Raw genomic sequence first — 20,542 nt, 5'->3', positions numbered from 1 at the left:
TGTAACCATAGTACAATGATCAGAATCAGGAAATTCAGCAGTGATATAATAATCTAATCTACAGACCTTTATCAAAGTTTGTCAGTTGTTCAAAAAATGACCTTTATAGCAAAAAAAAAAGTTTTGTTTTAAACCTTTATTTTACCAGTCAGGATGACATAGTCTATTTAGTTATCATATCACTTTCATTTGGAACAGTTCCTTGACCTTTCTTTTTGTTTTACGACATTGACAGTTTTGAAGGTTTCATGTCAGTTATTTTGTAGACTGTCAGTTTGGGTTGGTCAGATGTTTTCTCACAACCAGATTCAGGTTATATACTTTGAAAGAAGAAAAATTGTTGTAAAAGTCATTCTGTGTCCTCAGTCCCTCTTATCAGGAGGCAGACAATGCATTTTGTCCCATTACTGCCCATGGTGATGTTTCTCACTGTAAAGTTACTCTTTCTCCCTTTGTAATTAATAACTAATCCATAGGGAAATACTCCAACACTGAGTGAATATCAGTTCTCACCAAACCTCCACTTGCTTGCTTTAGATGACTTCATTTTTCCCCCACAGATTGCTTTTCAAGAACCATCCTAAAAGATGGGATCTAAATTATCCAGTCTAAAAGATGAGATCCCCAAACATACATGTGGATGCGTCTTAAGTCACTTCTGTCATGTTCAACTCTATGCGACCCCATGGACTGTAGCCTGCCAGGCTCCTCTGGCCATGGGATTCTCCAGGCAAGAATACTGGAGTGGGTCGCCATTCTCTTCTCCAGGGGAATCTTCTCAGCCCAGGGATTGAACCTGGGTCTCCATCATTGTAGGCAGATTCTTTATCATCTGAGCCACCAGGGAAGCCTCACAAGTACAGAACTCTTCAAAGGCATGGCTGCGATGGGTGCTTTTCTGTCTTTATATGAATTATATATAAATCGTAAACCCTCATCATCTTTTTCACCCCAGAAGTGTAGGACAGCCTAATCTCCATCCCTCCATTAACCCTCTCCCAGGACATAAATGATGGGTACTACATTCAGCAAAGATGCTCCCAGGGGTCCATATTCGTGTCTGTAACCACTAAATGGCAGTGCACAGGACCATTTGCACATATTTCTGCCACCTTCTTTTCTTTCCTGGCAAAACTGTCACAGACATAAAATTTCTGGAGGGGGTGGCTTTGTACTCTGCAAACTCATCGCATGTCTCACCTTGGGGCAAGTGTCGTTGCTTTATTCCATTCATATGGTGAGCATCCCAGCTTGTGGGCAGTTCTGATGGGGAACTTGTCATCTGGGGACCGTGAACCTGGATGGCACAGTTGTATCAGCTTGGCTCCCCCCCTCCCAGGGACTGGGACCAGCTCTGGTGCTGATGGAAGCAGACGTTGGCCTTGGCGGACCTGAAGCACCTGCCAGCAATGCCAATGCCGGTTCTTCCTCCAGATCCCGCTCTGATCCATACACCTGGCGCCCCAGTCTTCCCTAGGTCCCAACTGAATATTCTTTTGATTCCCACTTTTAAAATTAGGAAAGTGAGGTTACCATGGACCAGGGATACATAGATAGTGGCAAAGCTTGGGTTTGGGCACTGGCCTGCCTGGCCCCAAAGGCTGGGGTCTTGTTGTTCAGCTGCTAAGTCACGTCCGACTCTTTGAGACCTCATGGACTGCAGCACACCAGGCTTCCCTGTCCCTTACCATCTCCCTGAGTTTGCTTAAACTCATGTCTATCGAGTCAGTAATGCCATCCAACCGTCTCTTCCTCTGTCGCCCCTTTCTTCTCTTGCCCTCAATCTTTCCCAGCATCAGGGTCTTTTCCAGGATTTTGACTCTGATGCTATTCTGCTTCTGGAATTATTCATGGAGTTATCTAGAGGTCTTTGATAAGCTATTCAATAAAAGGCAGATCCAGCCCATGAATCCTTAAATATTCTCCCAAAGAGATACTCTCTCCCCAAATGACACCTTTTGTCCTCAAAACAATTCTTAAGTTCTTGGATTCTTAGGGTTTCAAGACCAAAGCTAGGCAGAATCTTCATCTTCCCGTCTCCCCCCCCCACCCCCCGTAAAATGTCCCCTCCTCCTAGGGAGGGGGCAAGGAGAGATCCACGGGGAGATTTCAGTCTTCCCTAGGCTGCCTTCAAGAGTATGGCAGATTTTCTTTTCTGGAAATGGCTGCAAAAACCATCTAGGCTGCAGCAAGGCTTCTAGAACCTTGCTACTCCTGCATCAAGAGTGGAGTCTGTGTCTCCTTCCTCAGGAACTGAGAGGGCCTTGGTGACTGCCTTGACTAATAAAGTGGAAGTGATGTTATGTAATTCCAAAGCTAGCTCATAAAAATGCCACACACTTCCGAGCTGCTCTCTTGGGACACTTGCTCTTGGAATCCAACTGTCATACTGTAAGGAAGCTCAAGCAGCCAGAAGAAGAGGAGGAAAAGAAGCCTCAAGCCCCCAGTTCCAGCTGAACTTCTCACATGAGTGTGAGGACACACTCACATGAGTGTGGCATTTTTTTTTGTAAATTTTGGCCATGCTACACAGCATGTGGGATCTTAGCTCCCCAACCAGGGATCTAACCTGTGTCCCCTCCATTGCAAGTGCAATATTAACTGCTGGATGGCCAGGGAAGTCTCCCAAAGTGTGCCATCCTGAAAGCAGGCGATGCCATGTGGGGCAGAGTCCTGTCATTACCTTCCCTGAATTGCAGTTTTGTGAGCAAAATGAATAGCTGTTGTTTTCAGCCACCAGGTATTGGGGGTGATTTGTTATGCAGCAATAGATAACTGTGACACACATGAAAAACTAAGTAGCTACCAGTTGTCTCTCAGTCTCCACAAGGGATTGCTTGCAGGATCTCTCCCCCGACTCTCCCATTAGATCCCCAAATCCTGAGATGCTTAAGTCCCTTACATAACATGGTATAGTATGTGTGTAGAGGCCATGGACGTTCTCATGTAGACTTTAAATCATCTCTAGATTACTTATAATACCTAATACAGTGTATTTGCTATGTAAATAGTTGTTGGAGCAACTATTCACAAATTCAAGCTTTTGCTTTTTGGAACTTTCTGGAATTCTTTCAAATATTTTTGATCTGAGGTTAGTTGAACCCATGGATGGGGAACCCATGGATACAGAGGGACTGTAATCAGAAAATGGCACAGCTGTTGCCTAGGTCCAGAAAGCATTTTTTGCACCGAGTCAGGGCCACACTCTCATCCAAATCCTTCAGAAGAGCAGAACCCTTGGAGTCAGGCAGGCACGAGTTATCAATCAGGAGAATTTAGTAAGATTATGTATCTCAAGTGCTTAGCCAAGAATATAGCATGTAACCGGTGCTCAATAACTGTTAGTCACAATTTACTAGGACTGTTCTATGGGTGGATGTGGAAAGTCTCTTGCTGGATATTCTCTCTCGAAGGTAGGCTGGGAGGCTTCTGAATCCCACCACACTTCCTTTGGGCTGAATTTCTCTGCCTAGAGTCAGAGAGCTTGCATGCTCACTCAGTCATGGCTGACTCTGTGAAACCATGGACTGCAGCCCGTGGATTGTAATGGAATTTTCCAGGCAAGAATACTGGAGTGGGTTTCCATTTGCTACTCCGGGGAATCTTCTAGACCCAGGAATCGAACCTGTGCCTCCTGTGCCTCCTGCACTGGTAGGTGGAGTGTTTGCTACTGAGCCACCTGGGAAGCCCAGAGTCAGAGAGATCTAGGTTTAACTAACTGGAGGCTCCTCCAGTTTCTGGCTGTGTAACTTTGTGCAAGAGACTTAACCTCTCTGTTTTTGAAGTCCACATCTGCAGAAAGTCAAGAGGTCATATTCCCTCCCTAAGGGGTTGCAATGAAGTTGGCTAGTGTGGAAGGCTTAACACAATGCCTGGCATACAGTAGGTGTCCATAGTGTGTGCTGAGAGAGCAGCGGGTATTCCCTCCACCCTCTGCAGAATCTCCAGGGATCTCCGTCCTCGCTCTGTCCTCCACCGCGAGTCTGACCGGGTAGGTGGTGGTGGTGAGAGGTCCAGAGAGAAAAGGAGGGGAGGGGTTCTTCTAGCCGGGTCAGCCCTGTTGTTCTCTCATTTCCCAGCAGCGGGCGCTCTGATGAAGTTAGGATTACAGCTCACCTCCATTGCGGTGACCATAGCGAGCCCCGTCTGCGCAGATCTGACTGCACGTGGTTTTGGCTGTCTTAAATGAGACAGGATTCTCAATGTCTGTCTTAAAATTAAGAAATCTGGCAGAGTCACGGGCTTTTATATTCACTATATTTGTGGAAGAAAAGTGCCAACCATCCTTTTCTGATGGAGAGAGAAAACCGACAAGTATTTATTCCTTTTAATAATAGAGATGATGTTATCACCATGGCAACAAATGATCAAGGAAGACAACCAATCAGAACTGCAGGTTTCTCCCGGAGGTTATTTTTCTCAAGACATGGCAACAATTTTTAGGAGATTCTCAGAGACGCTTTTGTTCAACTTATCCTTCAAGGACAGTCTTAAATGAACAGACCAGGTTGGTGACAGGAACTCAGCCTCCAGGTTGCACAGGAAAACCAGATGGGTGCTCTCAGTTTGCTTCCTTATGGGATGGATTTTTTAGATGGTTTTTTGCAAAACAGCATCTCTGTGTGTAGCTAGCTGCAGGGGAGAAAGGACATCTTTACCTCTTTTTTACATTTTAAACATTATTTTTATTAAAAATTTCAAATCACTTTTTCACACTCCCTTGGTTAATAGTTGGGGACTTGCATGTTAAAGAGCTGGTTCTGAATCTCTTGGGTTGACATTACAGAAAAAAGCAGCACCTTGATCTTGGACTTCTCAGCCTCCAGAAGTGTGAGAAAATATATGTCCGTTGTTAAAGCCACCCAGTTGAGGGGATTTTGTCATGGAAGCCTAAGCAGACTAAAATATTGAGTTCCCTTCTTCTGCCCATAGTCTCAGTGGCCCACAGACTAACACACACCTCTCTGTCACCTCTGTCCCCTAAACACTCCTGAACAAGGGATTTTTCCCAGATGAGCCTGAGTGGGTAGAGGTTGAGAAAAAGTTCTATTTTCCTAGAATTCTTCTCTGGTTGAGGCTTTGTCATAATAACCACTCTTCATCTTACTCCCTTTCCAGCTGTGTTATGTACACAATAAAAATACACACACAGAAACTGAGCTCTGTAGAGCTGCAGCTTCTCAACAGAAGCTCCTCTAAGTATTTTGAACAGAGAAAATTTAATGCAGGAGATTTACTAGCAAGGTGTCCATAGGGTCAGAAAAGTGAGAGCCAGAAAGGATGGTGGGGGCAAAAAGAACTAGCATATATCAGTCCTTCATTCCTTTTTTATGGCTGAGTAATATTCCATCGTAGGGCTTCCCTGGTGGCTCAGTGGTAAAGAATCTGCCTGCAATGTCAGATGCAGTCTGTGGTGTCGAAAAGAGTCAGACATGACTTAGCAACTAAATAACAACAACGTTCCATTCTATGGATATGCCGAACTTTGGATTTTTTAAAAAAAATTTATTTATTTGGCTGTGCTTAGCCTTAGTTGTGGCATATAGGATCTTTTAGTTGCAGCAGATGGGATCTAGTTCCCTGACCAGGGATGGAACCCAGGCCTCCTGCTTTGGGAGCCCAGAGTCTTAGCCACTGGACCACCAGGGAAGTCTCCTGCCATACTTTATTTTATCTGTTGATGGCCATTTGGGCTGTTACTACCTTTTGGCCATCATGAATAAGGCTACAATGAACATAGGTATGCAAGTTTTTGTTTGAATACTTCAATATTTCTGTTCTTGGGTGATGAAAAATGCTCTAAAATCGATGGTGCTGATGGTTGTGCAGCTCAGGGAATATACCCCAAGCCACTGACTAGTACACTTTCAAACGGTGAGTTTTATGGTATGTGAATTATATATCACTTAAGCTGTTACAAAAACCCTGAAAACGCTCAAACTTAATTTTACATTTACCCACATACATTTATGATAGGAGGCAAAGCACACAAATTCTTCCTTCACAGGTCTGGACCTTTCATTCTCCAGGGCTTTGTCACGGCAAGATGCCCTTGTGTGTGTACCTGTGTGAGCTCAGTCGTGTCTGACCCTTTGCTACCCCGTGGACTGTAGCCCACCAGGCTCCTCTGTCCCTGGGATTTCCCAGGCAAGAATACTGGAGTGGGTTGCCGTTTTCTCCTCCAGGATATCTTCCCCACCCAGCGATGGAACTCGAGTATCCAGCATCTCCTGCATTGGCAGGCAGATTCTTTACCACTAGCGCCACCTGGGAAGCTCTTATGGTAGTTGCTTTTCTTACATGGCGGCTCAAGTCTCCAAGAGATCGAGATGGAACTGCTTGTCCTCTTAAAAGCTAGGTCTTGGACTGGCATAATGCCACTTCTGTCATATTCTGTTGGTCAAAGCAATCAGGTGTTCTGGCCCAATCAGTCTAAGATTACCAGGAATGAGTCTGTTGTATTGTTTATTCAGTTCAGTTCAGTCGCTCAGTTGTGTCCTACTCTTTGCGACCCCATGAATTGCAGCACGCCAGGCCTCCCTGTCCATCACCAACTCCTGGAGTTCACTCAAACTCACGTCCATCGAGTCAGTGATGCCATCCAGCCATCTCATCCTCTGTCGTTCCCTTCTCTTCCTGCCCCCAATCCCTCCCAGCATCAGAGTCTTTTCCAATGAGTCAACTCTTCGCATGAGGTGGCCGAAGTATTGGAGTTTCAGCTTTAGCATCAGTCCTTCCAAAGAACACCCAGGAATGATCTCGTTCAGAATGGACTGGTTGGATCTCTTTGCAGTCCAAGGGACTCTCAAGAGTCTTCTCCAACACCACAGTTCAAAAGCATCAATTCTTTGGCGCTCAGCTTTCTTCACAGTCCAACTTTCACATCCATACATTACCACTGGAAAAACCATAGCCTTGACTAGACGAACCTTTGTTGGCAAAGTAATGTCTCTGCTTTTGAATATACTATCTAGGTTGGTCATAACTTTCCTTCCAAGGAATAAGCGTCTTTTAATTTCATGGCTGCGGTCACCATCTGCAGTGATTTGGGAGCCCCCAAAAATAAAGTCTGACACTGTTTCCACTGTCTCCCCATCTACTTGTTGTTGCTAAGTCACTTCAGTCGTGTCCGACTCTATGCGACCCCATAGACGGCAGCCCACCAGGCTCCCCCATCCCTGGGATTCTCCAGGCAAGAACACTGGAGTGGGTTGCATTTCCTTCTCCAATGCATGAAAGTGAAAAGTGAAAGGGAAGTCGCTCAGTCGCGTCCGACTTTTCGTGACCCCATGGACTGCAGCCCACCAGGCTCCTCTGTCCGTGGGATTTTCCAGGCAAGAGTACTGGAGTGGGGTGCCATCGCCTTTTTAGGGCTACCATAACAGTGTCTGCCAACAACTTAAGTAAATACAATCCTGCTGTTCTCCCACTGACCACCAGATAGCGCACTGGATTTAATATTAATACTTGACACTGAAGAAACATGCGGGGGTATAGCTCAGTGGTAGAGCGCATGCTTAGCATGCATGAGGCCCTGGGTTCAATCCCCAGTACCTCCATCTTTGTATTTTGTGTTTCCCTAGTGGCTTAGACGGTAAAGAATCTGCCCGCAATGCGGGAGACCCAGATTTCATTAGATCCCTGGGTTGGGAAGATCCCCTGGAGAAGGGAATGGCTACACACTCCAGTATTCTTACCTGGAAAATTCCATGGACAGGGGAGCCTGGCGGGTTACAGTCCATTGGGTCGCAAAGAGTTGGACAGGACTGAGTGACTAACACAACAGGTAGAAGAGCAGACACTGCTAAATGCTTTTGTTAATTTAGTTGAGATGAGACTTTTGATTTCTTTCTTTAAAAAAATTATTTATTTATTTATTTTTGGCTGCACTGGGTCTCATTGCTGTGCTTGGGCTTTCTCTAATTGTGGCGAGTCGGCTCTAGAGTGCAAGCTCAGTAGTTGTGGTATATGGGATCCTGCCAGATCAGGGATGGAACCCATTTTCCCTGCATTGGCAGACTGATTCTTAACCACTGCACCACCAGGGAAGTCTGAGTCTTTCAATTTCTTTATCTAAAAGCAAGTCTAGAAAAGACTTGGGCCTTTATTTCGTAATGTTTGTGGAAAGATAGAAGTAATCTTTTCCTGGTTTGATAGAGAAGACCTGCAGTTATTTATTCTTTAAAAAAAAAATACACAAAGGCTATTTAGTCTTCCTATCACCATGGCAACAAATAATCAAGGAAGACAGCCAATCAGAAACCTAGGCTTCTTTGAGAGGTTATTTTTCTTTGGAAATTGCAGCAATTTCTAAGAGAATCTCCAAGACTCCTGTTCAAAATCTCTTTCCCAGGACAGGCTTCAATGAACAGAGAACAGAGGAGGTTGGTAACAGAAAAATTCACTCAAGCCTTCTGGTTGTAAAGGAAAATAAGATGAATGTTTTGAGTTTATTCGTAATCTGTCGATTTATCGAAGCTGATTTGATTTACTGATTGATTTATTGTCTTTTGGCTGCACCAGATGGCTTGTGGGGATATTGGTTCCCCGACCAGAGTCCTTGACGGCGAAAGCACAGAGCCCTAACCACTGGACTGCCAGGGAGTTCCCTTGCCTGAAGTTGATTCTTTAGAAGGATTTACAATGCAAAATAGAATCCCTCTCATTGAAAGTGCAGGAGAGAAGGGACATCTTTATCTCTCTCGCTTTCTTTTAATGTTTAAAAATTATTTTTGCCCTGTGCATGAATTCACCTCAGTCATTAATAATGTTGATTGGATAATCTGACAATCACTTCTAACCTCTTCCCATGTATTGCTATGATACTATAATAGGTGATGGACAAGGAGGCCTGGCATGCTGCAGCCCATGGGGTCACAAAGAGTTGGATATGACTGAACTGAACTGATAATAACTAAAAAGGTCAGCGCCACTGTTTCCCAGACCTACTTGCAGCTACCGGTATGTGGTAACCTAGTTCTGGGCAATGAGTGTGCCGGAAGCTTTGGGGAATTATTTTTACTGCTGGATAAAAGAGGAGAGGCATGAGAGGAAAAGATTATGTCATCACCCCTACCTCCCTGCTTTTTTGCTTGTTGTGTGAGAAGGTGATGTCTGGAGTTTGGCAGCCACTTTGTAACCATAAGGCAACAAGGAGGAAGGCAAAAGCCAACAAGTGGAGGAATCGATTCTTGGTTCTCAGTAACATGCTTTATTAAATCTGGAAGCCTCTTTCCTCCAAAATTTTAATTAAAAAGCTGAGAAATGTCCTTATTGTTTACGTCTGCTGTCAGTTTGGTTATCTGTAACTTGTAGCCAAGACACTCCAGGCTGAGCCATGTTCCTTCCCAGATTATGCTAGGGCTCCCAAGCTCAAATATCCACAGAGATCAGGTAGCTGATGTGAAAATGAAGCTACTATAACCTTATTTTCATTTTATTTGCATAAACTTATAAAAGGAGGGAAAAAAGCACACATCCATTTCTTAATGCCAGGAGACTCCCCACTTTCTGGACAAAGTGAGTTAATCATAACAGGATCAGTGATGCTTTCATCAGGGAGTTAAGTATTTGCAGCCAGAGCAATGAGCTTTACTTCCTATTTTAAAAACATGCAATGGATAAATAAAATTTCCCACCCCCAACATTTAGAACATGCTTTGCAGGGTGAAGAGTTACATTCCAGAAGAGATCAACCAAAAACAGTGGGGTTAAAGTGGCCTCTGCTAGGCAGTCTTCTCATTTATTCATTCGTTTATCCATTCATTCAGCTAACACTTATCTTCTCCTTGGTTCCACACACAGTTCAAGGCGATGGGGACGCAGCAGCGAACGATCAGGCACTGGTTCCTGTTTGTTTGCATCTTACATTCTTGAAACCTAATCAGAACCTTTCCCCACCTGTCTGGGAAAGATTTGTGTCAACAGTCTCTCCAGGGGACTTCCCTGGTTGTCCGGTGGTTAAGACTCTGTGCTTCCAATGCAGGGGGTGTGGGTTCAATCCCTGGTCGGGGAACTAAGATCCTTTATGCCTCATGGTATGCCTCCCCCCCAAAAAATAAAACCACAACAGTCTTTCCAGGCCAAAGTTTCTGATTGTTATGTGCTGACTTGTGTCATTCCCCAAATTCGTATGTTGAAATCCTAACCCCAGCACCTCAAAATGTGACTGTATTTGGAGATAGGATGCTTAGAGAGGCGATTTTGTTAAAATGAGCTTAAATTGGATTAACAGGTCCTAATCTGATAGGACTGGCGGTATAAGAAGAGGAAGTTAGGGCACAGACCCAGGGCAGAGCTTATGGGGACACAAGGAGAAGTCACCTGCAAGGCAAGGAGAGAGGCCGCAGAAGAAACCAACCTCTGCTGACAGCTTGATCTCAGACTCTGGCCTTCAGAACTATGAGAAAATTAATTTCTGTTGTTTCAGACACCTAGGCTGTGGTGCTTTGTTCTGGCAGCCCAAGCAAACAAGTACATCCATCAGCACTTCTAAAAATTTCTTAATTTTAATTTATTTATTTAGTTGCATTGGGTCTTAATATAGGGTGTAGGCTTACCTCACCTTGAGGCATGTGGAATCTTGGTTCTGCATCAGTGCTCGAACATACCTCCCCTGCATTGGAAGGTGGATTCTTAACTGTTGGACCACCAGGTAAGTCCCCCCATCAGCACCTTTGAAACTTGGGACCAATGGTTTCAATCCTAGTTCTAATCAATGCAGAATCTAAGTACTTGAGACTTATTTTTTTTTTTAATTTCCAGGAATACTCTGACGGTCCAGTGGTTAGGATTCTGCACTTCCACTGCAGGGGGCATGGGTTTGATTCCTAGTCAGAGAACTAAGATCCCACATGCTGTGGGGCTGTCCAAAAACAAACAAACAAACAAACCCTGGATTTTAAAAATTCCACAAAAAGATGAGTCATTCATCACATGCATATGCACCCAAGTTTTCTGTCGACTATTCTATGAATTGTCTTTACATGCTTCCTATTTATCCTGTGAAGTCCTTCTCTGAACTGTTCCCCAAAGGCTTTGGATTTGTTCACTTTCCTGGGGCATAGTAAGCCCAAATCACAAATACGTAGTATTTGATTGGGCTTCCCAGGTGGTGCTAGAAGTAAAGAACCCACCTGCCAGTGAAGGAGACGCAGATTCAATCCCTGGGTCAGGAAGATCCCCTGGACGGGGGCATGGCAACCCACTCCAATATTCTTGCCTGGAGAATCCCATGGACAGTGGAGCCTGGCAGGCTACAGTCCATGGGGTTGCAAAGAGTCGGACACGACTGCAGCGATTTAGCATGCGGCAGTGTTTGATTCTTTCAGCCATTAGATCTAAATCTTCTGCTACAAGGGATCTGTTCTGGGTGGGGTTCTTTACCCTCCATCAAATGGCATAGTGTAGATAAGGGGTGTACAGACTCTCAGTGCTTCAGCTGGGATGGTCAACTGCAGCGTCTGCCCACGACCTCTCCATGTGGCTTAGGCTTCCCAAAACTTAGCAGCTGGGTTTTCCAAGACACTCTCCCAAGAGCAAGTGTTCCAAGAGTCAGTAAGCAGAAGCTGGCAGCCTTAATGTCACCTCCACTTTCTTCTTAATAAACTCCATCTCCAGATGGGGAGGCCACTAGATAAGGAATTTGCACTTACCTTTAGTTCATCACATCAATCTAGTAATTTTACATGCATTAGCTCAATCAGTTCTCAAATAACCTCCTCACGATGCTGACGTCACCATTCCATCATTTTTACAGAAGAGGTTCTGAGATGTTGAGTGGTCCCTGGTCTGGGCAGCCCTGCTGTTGTGTCATCATCGTCCAGCAGAGGGCGCTCCACACCCAGTCCCCATCCTATTTCTCTGGCTCCTAATAGCCGCAAAGCCAAGGTTTACGTTCACCTCCTGCCTGTGAAAAAGTCAAAGTGTCAGTCGCTCAGTCGTGTCCGACTCTTTGCAACCCTGTGGACCGTAGCCCGCCAGTCTCCTCTGTCCATGGAATACTCCACGCCTGGGGCTATATTAAATACATTTCTTGGACGATCACAGCTAAACTTCACAAGAACATCTGAGGTTGAATTTTACAGATGAGGATGTTGAGGCTCAGGGAGGTAAGGGCCAAGGTCGCCCCCATAGTCAGTGGCAGTTGAGGGGCTCAGCTGAGGACAGCCTGATCCTCAAACTTGCTGTCCCAGGAAGGTTCCTGAGCGCAGAGGGGGTCCCATCTCCCAGCACGACCCAGACAGCAACTCCCAAGTTGGCTTCTGTCCCTGGGCATCCAAGGTGGGGCTCGGACAGCCCAGCTGGGCTGTGGGGACACACCCAGGCCTTTGTGCCTCCCTCGAGATGTGCGGGGGTGGGGGGTGCCTCCTGACCTCCTGGGGGTGGGATCTCAGTCACAGATACACAGATGGCTCCAGGACAAGAGGACCTGGAAGGGCAGAGATGGAGATGGTGATTCAGGGAAAACTTCACGATGGACAGTGGGGGCTGGTGCCCACGTCACCACAGGGATGAGAACACGTCCCAAAAGCATCCGCACTTGAGACAGTGTGTGCTGATGCTCTGCAGAGCCAGGCTGGGCTATCTGAGTGGACTCTAGGGCTAGGCTGCACTCCCTCCTGGGAACATTTCCTCCCCTCCTAAAGACGGGCCCTGGGGCACCTTCAACCCCAGCCCAGACCAGCCTCAGCCCCTCACAAGTCCCTGCTAAGGGTCCCTTCTGGCATTTAATTCACCCAGATGCTGAACTGGGGAAACCTATCCCCTTAAATTATCACCTTAAGTCAGGGGCTACAAATCAGTGCTGGGGGTGGGGAGTGGACAGCCAGCCAGGGACCCACAGACCTGTGGGAAGGGCGATGCCCATCATTGCTACTGAGAAAACCTGGAAATCTGGATTTTCCGTGAACTGCTCTGAGTTGAAAATCTTTGCAAATAATTAAGGTTTCTGTTAAACACTCAGGTCGAGTGTCAGATTCAGCCTGTGGACACCAGCAGGAGGCCTTGGCCTTGAGAAGCTGGTGCGTTTGTACCAGCTGCACTTTAGATGGGCAGGGTCTTTCCCTCTCCTTCTACCCCTCCTCCCCTGCTCCTGGTGCCCTGGTCCCCAACCCTCCCTTCCCCTCCCCCACCTCTTCTCCCCTCCCCCAGAGGCACAACCCCTGCCTCTCAGGCTTCTCTGCCTGGAATCCTCTCCTCCCCCAGCAGGAGGTTCAGCCTCCTGGTTCAGCTGCACCCTGACACTCTCCTTGCCTGGCTGGAACCTCCATCACACAGGCTAGTCCCCATCAGACTGGGGTGGCGGACGCTGGCCAGAAGCATGAGTCTGGAACGAACCAGGGCTCCAGGGAGATATGGAAGGACGCCCTGGCCCTGTTGGCCTCTCCCGGTGCCCGGTGTCCACGGACACACTCGCCCCTGTGCTAAGCTGGGAGACCCAAAGCCAAGCCGACTGGGTGGGCCCTGAGACCGTCGCGTCACCTGGGGCTGCTGCCTCCGAGGGCGCTCATTACACGTTACATTCTTCTTGCATCAGGATCGCCCGCGCCACCTGCAAAGGAGGGACTGAAAGGACCAGAGAGCGAGCGGTGGGCGGCGCGCACAACTGAGCCGGAATGCGTGGTTCGGCCAGAGCTGCCACCGCGGCGGGGAGGGCGGAGGGAGCGCCGAGCTGGGACCCCACGGGCAGCTGCAGCCTCGCCCCCTCGCGGCGGCCCTAGCGGCACATGGCGTGCAGCCTCCTGCCCCAACCCGTCTTCTTCCCACGAGGGCAGCTGAGCCCTGGGCCGGCCCGGGCCTGCGTCCCGACTCCCGCACGCCCCTTCCTGCTCTTGCTTCCCGCCGTCTCCTCCTGGGTTTTCGTCTCGGGAGGGCGCCCCTCCAGCCTCGGCCGCCGCTCCCCTCCTCTCGGGTTTTGCGGGTTCCCAGACGGGGCTGGAGCTGACGCCGCCTGCTCGACCCAGGGCCCTGCAGGCCGTGCGGGTCCGCTTGGCCCAGGGGTTTCCTGGACGCCCGGTCCTCGGACTCGGACTCCGCTCTCCGCGTCCTTCGACGCCCTCTCGGAGCCTGTGTCCTAAACCCCCTCCTACGCCTCCTTCGACTACCAGTTCCCGCGGGCCTCCTGCAAGGCCAAGACCTCCCCCAGGTGGCCTTTGGACAATTTCAACCTCCTTTTCCTTTTTTCCCCTCCATCACCTCAGCCACGTCTTAGGTCGCCCGGAGCGCCACGAGCTCCAGGAGCGCCCCCCCACCCCCTTCTTCCTCCTCATCCCCCCAGCTCCGCAGCGCGCCCCGGGGAGCCTTCTTGCCCTTGGAGGGGGTCTGGGGCTCAGTCTTGGTGGAGACGCATTCACTCCAGCAGGTTCCCCCCAGTTTCAGGCCTTCCTCAGGACCACGGTGGCCACTTGGCAGGCTGCCTCTTCCACCTTCATGCAATTCGGAGGTGTCCTCGGCCATGACGGACAAAACCTGGAGCAGGGCCTCTTGTCTTCCTTGTCCCTCAGCCCAGCGACTCCACCACAGAAACCATTTTCAACATCTCCCCGCGAGTTTTGATGTCTGATGAAATCCCATGGGCCACGATGACTAGAGCTTGGGGTCCTCCACATCCTTCTGGGTGACCTGGCCATCTCATTTCTAGGACTCACCTCCGGAAGAGTCACTGCCCTTGAGCGTCTTATCAGGTGTGTCCCTCTCGAGCACAAGAGCCACCAGGTCAGGATGCCGCTTCTGGCTCCTCTGATGGTCAAGCTCATCAAATCCAAGGGCTCTTTCTCTGTCACCTTCTTGGTTTTGTCCAAAAGAGTCACATGGCCAAGAACTCCATGGGACTCTCTGCCTCATTCACGTCTCTGCAGGCCTTCCTTGCAGCCTGTCTGGAGTATCGTGTGCAGCACACTGTACTTGTCATTTGTCCCTGCTCAGGTCCTCCTCTTCCACCTCTGCCATCCTGAGGCCCAGGCTCTGATGGAAGAAGGGTCCTTAGAATCACTCTTTGCAGAGGTATGTGGCTGCCCTCCTCGGCCTCTCTTTTGGCCTCTGGCTCTATTTCTGTGACCCTCCCCCTACCACCGGTGCTAGCCTTGCTGGCTGCACCAGAAAGGGGGACCTGGGTCTTCTAATTAGGAGGGGTGTCCCCGGGGCCCTGGCCGCTGTAGCCTGTGGGGCCTTGCAGCCAGCAGCTATCGTTTCATCTGCCTCAGGACTCTCATGTTGTCTGCGCGATCCTTGTACAGAATCCTCCAGACGCTGTCCTTGTCTGGGATCTCCTTGGGAATGGTGGTGTGATTAATGTCTTCCACAAACTCTACCAGGGTGCCCTTGGCCTTCTTGTCCCTTGCGGCTCTCATGTTCTGGGCAGGAAGACTGGGACGGCTTTGACAGCTGCCTGCTCTGGGTCCTTTGGGGAGCCCCCTGCACTAGTTGGGACCTCCTGGATGATGAACCACAACTCTCCCTCCTGCACCAGCCAAGGGTGACCCACGCGGCCCCTCCCAATCCTGCCAGTTTCTTCGGTCAGCATCAGAGCTAGCAGCAGGCTTTGGCTCCCTGGGCGCTGGCACCCCTCCCTCTCCCATTGGCTACCTCCGGTTCCATGGCAACCGCTTTTAGGCTGTTGCCAGTGTCTGAGCATTTGTTTTAAGAAACCCAGTGAAAATGGGAAGATGCATTTTGTTGGTTCACTGGACGGGCCTCGCACAGAGAACTCCATTCCACTCACTCGGGGACCGAGTCTGGGGGGACCTGGCCTTAATGGGGTGGGGGGGATCAGTCCTCACTCGGGATAATCTGGGTCTGGAGTGAGTTTAATAGTGAGGGCCAGGAGGCGGGGTGTGGACTGAAGCCAATGCTGAGGTGGGGATGCAAGTGGGAAGTCTGGGTCCCGGCAGGACGAAGGGCCTTGAAGGTGGCCGGATGAGACGGAGGCTGAGTCGGGGTCTAGCAGCGGCCCGGGCCTGGGGCAGAGGTACAGCTGCTGTCCAGGTTTTACAGCCCTCTGGACTGGGGGGGGAACCTTCTCTGTAGAGTGGAGCAGGTGGGGGCGGGGCTCGGAGGTCAAGTCCCGCCCATGGGAGGGGCCTCAGGCCAGCTCAGATCGTCGGACGATAGTGACCCACAGGAAGCCGCTTGAATGATTACCTGCCCTATTGACACCCCAAGGGCTCCCCAGGATGATCAAGGAGACTGCACCCCATGACACCTCCGACCTGCCCATTCAAACCCTAGGGCCTGCCGTCCCTCCTCCCCTCCCCACACTGTGGTGGTGGCCCAGGCCCCAGGCTCCAGGATGGACCCCAGGTAACAGGATTCATCCCCTCCTTCCATCTGGGCAGAATATTAGAGATAAAATCAGCGATTCCCTTCTCCCCATCCCAGCTGGTGGCCGAACTGTGGGCGTGCGCAAGCGCGGTCAGATCTGCAAGCCCAGAGAACTTTCCTGCCATTGGGTCTGCTCCGGGGGCAGCAAGACCGCCTTTCCTGCCGCCCTGTTGGCATGAGACCTGGGTCCCCAGGAATGAAGGGCAAGAAGCCTCAGGAACCTACGGCAAGTGAGAGTGCCGGGCCTGAGAAATCAGGAAGACCCTTTCCTAGTGCCCTCAAGTCCTGCCCCAGCCCTTGGAGCAGAGGTAATGTCTGCCAGGGCCCAGAGAGGCCCCTACGCCCCTTCCTCTTGGGACACTTGGAGAATGCTTTAGGGAAACTGATTACACAAAACACTGGGTTTCAAGTACAGAAACCAAATGTGTCCTGGGTTATGCTGAGAAGGGACTTCAGTGGCTCATGGCACTGTGAAGTCCAGGCTGAATTAGCTTCAGGTCTGGCTGAAGGCCTCTACTTCCGTTTATTCAGCCAAAGACTCATGACCAGCTCCCATTGGATCGGCTGGGTCACGTGCCTGCCTCTGCACCAATCACAGTGACTGGAGAGGGACTGGGAGCTTTGATTGGCCAGGCTTCAGTGAGTGAAGGTTAGTGATCCCCACAGGAACCACCTGGATCACTCCAGGTGAGGGAGCATATGCCACAACGAGAAAGGGACATGAATCACTTAGGAGATGGGGGTTGGAGGTTTTAGGGCAATGTGTGTGGACACGGGGCTGGAAAGTAGGAGATTCTGTCCCAATGGGATGAGGGGCAGTAGTGAGACTCACTGTACCTGGATTGGGAAGGGCCTGAAAGGGAGTACGGGATCTTTTCCTTGGTTGTGGGTATTTGTTGGAGAATCTCTGGAGTCCTGATAGGGAGAAGAGCATTCACCCATTTAGGTGCTCACTGAAGTCATTCCCGCCTGGAGACTTCATTCATTCATTCAGTGTTCCTCTGGTGTCTGTTCTGGGACACACCTGTGCACGTCACTGGGAACGGTGATGATTGAGATGGGCTCTGGCTCCTGGAGCTCAGAGCCTCCGTGATCACGTACGGAAGTGAGTGTTAGAAACGAAAAGGCTGGATCCTCAGGGGAGGAGGGTCGAAATTGCTGGAGCTGATTCTGGATCAGGACCCACTTCCCTAAACGGGTGACATTGACCAGAGTCTGAAGGGAGCAGGTGACCCTCGGTGAAGTAGGGAAAGGGAGACAGTGCTTTTGAAAGCGGAGAAGGCAATGGCACCCCTCTCCAGTACTCCTGCCTGGAAAATCCATGGACGGAGGAGCCTGGTAGAGGCTGCAGTCCATGGGGTCGCTGAGGGTTGGACACGACTGAGTGACTTCACTTTCACTTTTCACTTTCATGCATTGGAGAAGGAAATGGCAACCCACTCCAGTGTTCTTGCCTGGAGAATCCCAGGGACAGGGGAGCCTGGTGGGCTGCCGTCTATGGGGTCACACAGAGTCGGACACGACTGAAGTGACTTAGCAGCAGCAGCTTTTGAAAGGGTTGGTGTACAAAAACCTCGGTGGCAGGATGGAGAACAGGAGACCCGAAGAGCTGATGGGAGTGGGGTGTGACTGAGTGGGGAAAGTGGCAAGGCCAGGTCCACGGGGAATTGTGAGCTGATTGTGCCAGGGATGTGACCAAGGAGCAGAGGGCAGTTGGGTCACCAGGAACAGAGCTGGAAGTTTCTTTGCAGTTTAGGCGCTCTGTGTTGCTGGGAGAGTTAAACATCTTTGAGCCGCATTTTCTTCCTTTGTGGGATACTTTGAGCTACTGTGTTGAGTTAGGCACGTGGAGGATTTCGCACACGTCCTGGGGTGCAGTAGGGCTTTAAGTAACGGATATTGGTATTAATCCTCTTCCTTCTCCTCAGTACAGTCCTAAATCCCTTTTTGTATCGAGAGATGAGACGATGCTTTAGGGATTTGCTGCTTCAGGGCGCCCTCTGGTGGGCACAGGGAGACATGGCTCACAGAAGAAAGCTGGACCAAAGGTTTCTAATTTAAAGATCTTTCTTCCCTCTCTCCCTCCCTGCTTCCGATCTCCCTGTCGTCTTTCCTTCCTTTCACATACATTCCCCCAGGACCTTAGCTGGAGACCCAGCGGGGTCCTGGTTTAAGGCAGGCGTCCTTCCCTCACCTTGGAGTCGTCCCCAGGCTGGGAGTCTCAGGGCGCGCGGGGTGGGCCCGGGGGGTGCTGAGTGGGGCTCCCTGACACACGCCTACGGACTTGACCGAATCTCCAGCTCCGGTTGGCTGTGGCACCCCTTCAGCCCACGGGGTCCGAGCTCCCTGCGCCCCAGGGCAGGTCCGGGTTGAACCTGGTGAGCCCGAAGGATAACCTAGAGGGTCCCTCGGGGAGGGCTCTGTGCGAGCATGGGCAGGCGCGACCCTCCCGACTCCTACGGGGTGGGGGGTGGGTGTGAAAGTGCGCAAGGGGCGTCGGTCGCTGAGTCAGGGGACCCTGCTTGGAGGTCTCCTTATGGATTTGATTTTGTTCACGTGCTTGTAGTTGCGGATGTGGGTGTTTCTCTTCGGGGCTGAGGCGTATGTAGTTTATCTGTGTGTTTCACTTGTGAGGACTGGGTGGGTCTCTCCGTGGGTGTAGGTGGGCGAGTCTTGGGGTGTGTACACATTGTGTGTGTGTGAGCGCGCGTATGTGTGTGTGTGTATGTATGTAGGCTCAGTCCAAGTGTGTGTCAATGTTAGTTTGTGTGAGTGCGTGTAAGCCAGTGTGTAAGCGTTTTGTGAGTGTGTGATCGTGCGATTGTGGCACGGGCTGACATGAGCCTGGTGCCACACCTTGAATCCAGCAAACCTCCAATACCAGCCCCTTCAGTCTTGGGGGAGGGCCGGGGAGATAGATCTAATGTCCGAACCTGAAGTCGCAAGTGTCCGGCCTGGGACCCCCTCCCTCAACACTCTCCCTGCCTCTCAGGGATGTTCCATGTCGCAGAATCGCGGGGAGGGAATAGTGGAGGCTGTGAGCAGTAGTTGAAGGTCTGACGGTGCTACGTGAGCCGATTGGAGTGTCTGCAGAGTGTGGCTCCAGCATTGACCACCAGGCGACGCTCCAGGGTTGCTACTTGACGCACCTGCGAAGGCGCCTCCCCAGAGCTCAAGCTGCTGCTGCTGCTAAGTCGCTTCAGTCGTGTCCGACTCTGTGCGACCCCATAGACGGTAGCCCACCAGGCTCCCCCGTCCCTGGGATTCTCCAGGAAAGAATACTAGAGTGGGCTGCCATTTGCTTCTCCAATGCATGAAAGTGAGAAGTGAAAGTGAAGTCGCTCAGTCGTGTCCGACTCTTAGCGACCCCATGGACTGCAGCCCACCAGGCTCCTCCGTCCATGGGATTTTCCAGGCAAGAGTACTGGAGTGGGGTGCCATTGCCTTCTCCGAGAGCTCAAGAGCATGAGCGAAATAATTTGCTCAGACTCAGCTCCAATGTAGGGGGCTGGAGCTCAGCACTAACAGTAAGAACGATAACTTATTTATAGATCTCAATACATGCGCGCTGATTATTTAAAAGCAAGTGTAGGCGCTCTTATTGTACCCATTTTACAGATGGGAAAACAGATTCAGAGAAGGTAGATGACTTGCTCAGAGTCACCCAGAGCTGGAATATGAACCCAGGCGGTCTGGCTTGACTCAAGTCAGGTCCGTGTGACTCCAGAATCTCTGGCTGGACCCGTTCCTTGCTGTCTCCCCAAACTCTGGAGGGAGAGGGGAGGGGAAAACTGGACGTGGAGGAGTGAGGGCCGGGGAAGTGGCCAAGGATGAACTGGTGCAGAATGTTAGGGACCCGAGGTGCTGGGATGGGGACTCGGTATTGGGACTTGCAGTGGTCTCTGCATAAGCTGCCCCCATTGCGATCATGGTCAGGTGTGGGTGATCTGGAAGCCACTAGCCGCTGATTCATAACCTCAATAGGACTTGCTGGGGGCTGCGGGGCTGTTGCTGGGCACCAGCATGCCACAACCTCTCCTATCTTCCTGACGATGGTAAAAGAACGTGATCCCCATTTTCAGGGACATGAACGGAGGCATGGAGAAGTTAGTTACCAGCCCAAAGTAGTAAGGATGGGACAGTGTGTGCTGGCTATTTTTTGCTGCATAACAAAGCACCCCAGAGTTTCCCTGGTGGTTCAGGTGGTAAAGAATCTGCCTGC

The 20,542-nt window shown here is 50.3% G+C and overlaps 1 non-coding gene across 1 annotated transcript; it reads left to right on the top strand.

Moving 5' to 3' along the window:
- The first annotated feature begins 7,487 nt into the window (after nt 1–7,487).
- TRNAA-AGC lies at nt 7,488–7,559 on the top strand. The gene has a single exon. It is a non-coding gene; the product is annotated as a tRNA-Ala (tRNA).
- The last annotated feature ends 12,983 nt before the right edge of the window (nt 7,560–20,542 follow it).

This window comes from Bubalus bubalis, chromosome 18 (genome assembly GCF_019923935.1).
Source record: "Bubalus bubalis isolate 160015118507 breed Murrah chromosome 18, NDDB_SH_1, whole genome shotgun sequence".
NCBI classification, from domain to species: domain Eukaryota; kingdom Metazoa; phylum Chordata; class Mammalia; order Artiodactyla; family Bovidae; genus Bubalus; species Bubalus bubalis.
This window is presented reverse-complemented; position numbering and strand designations above follow the sequence as displayed.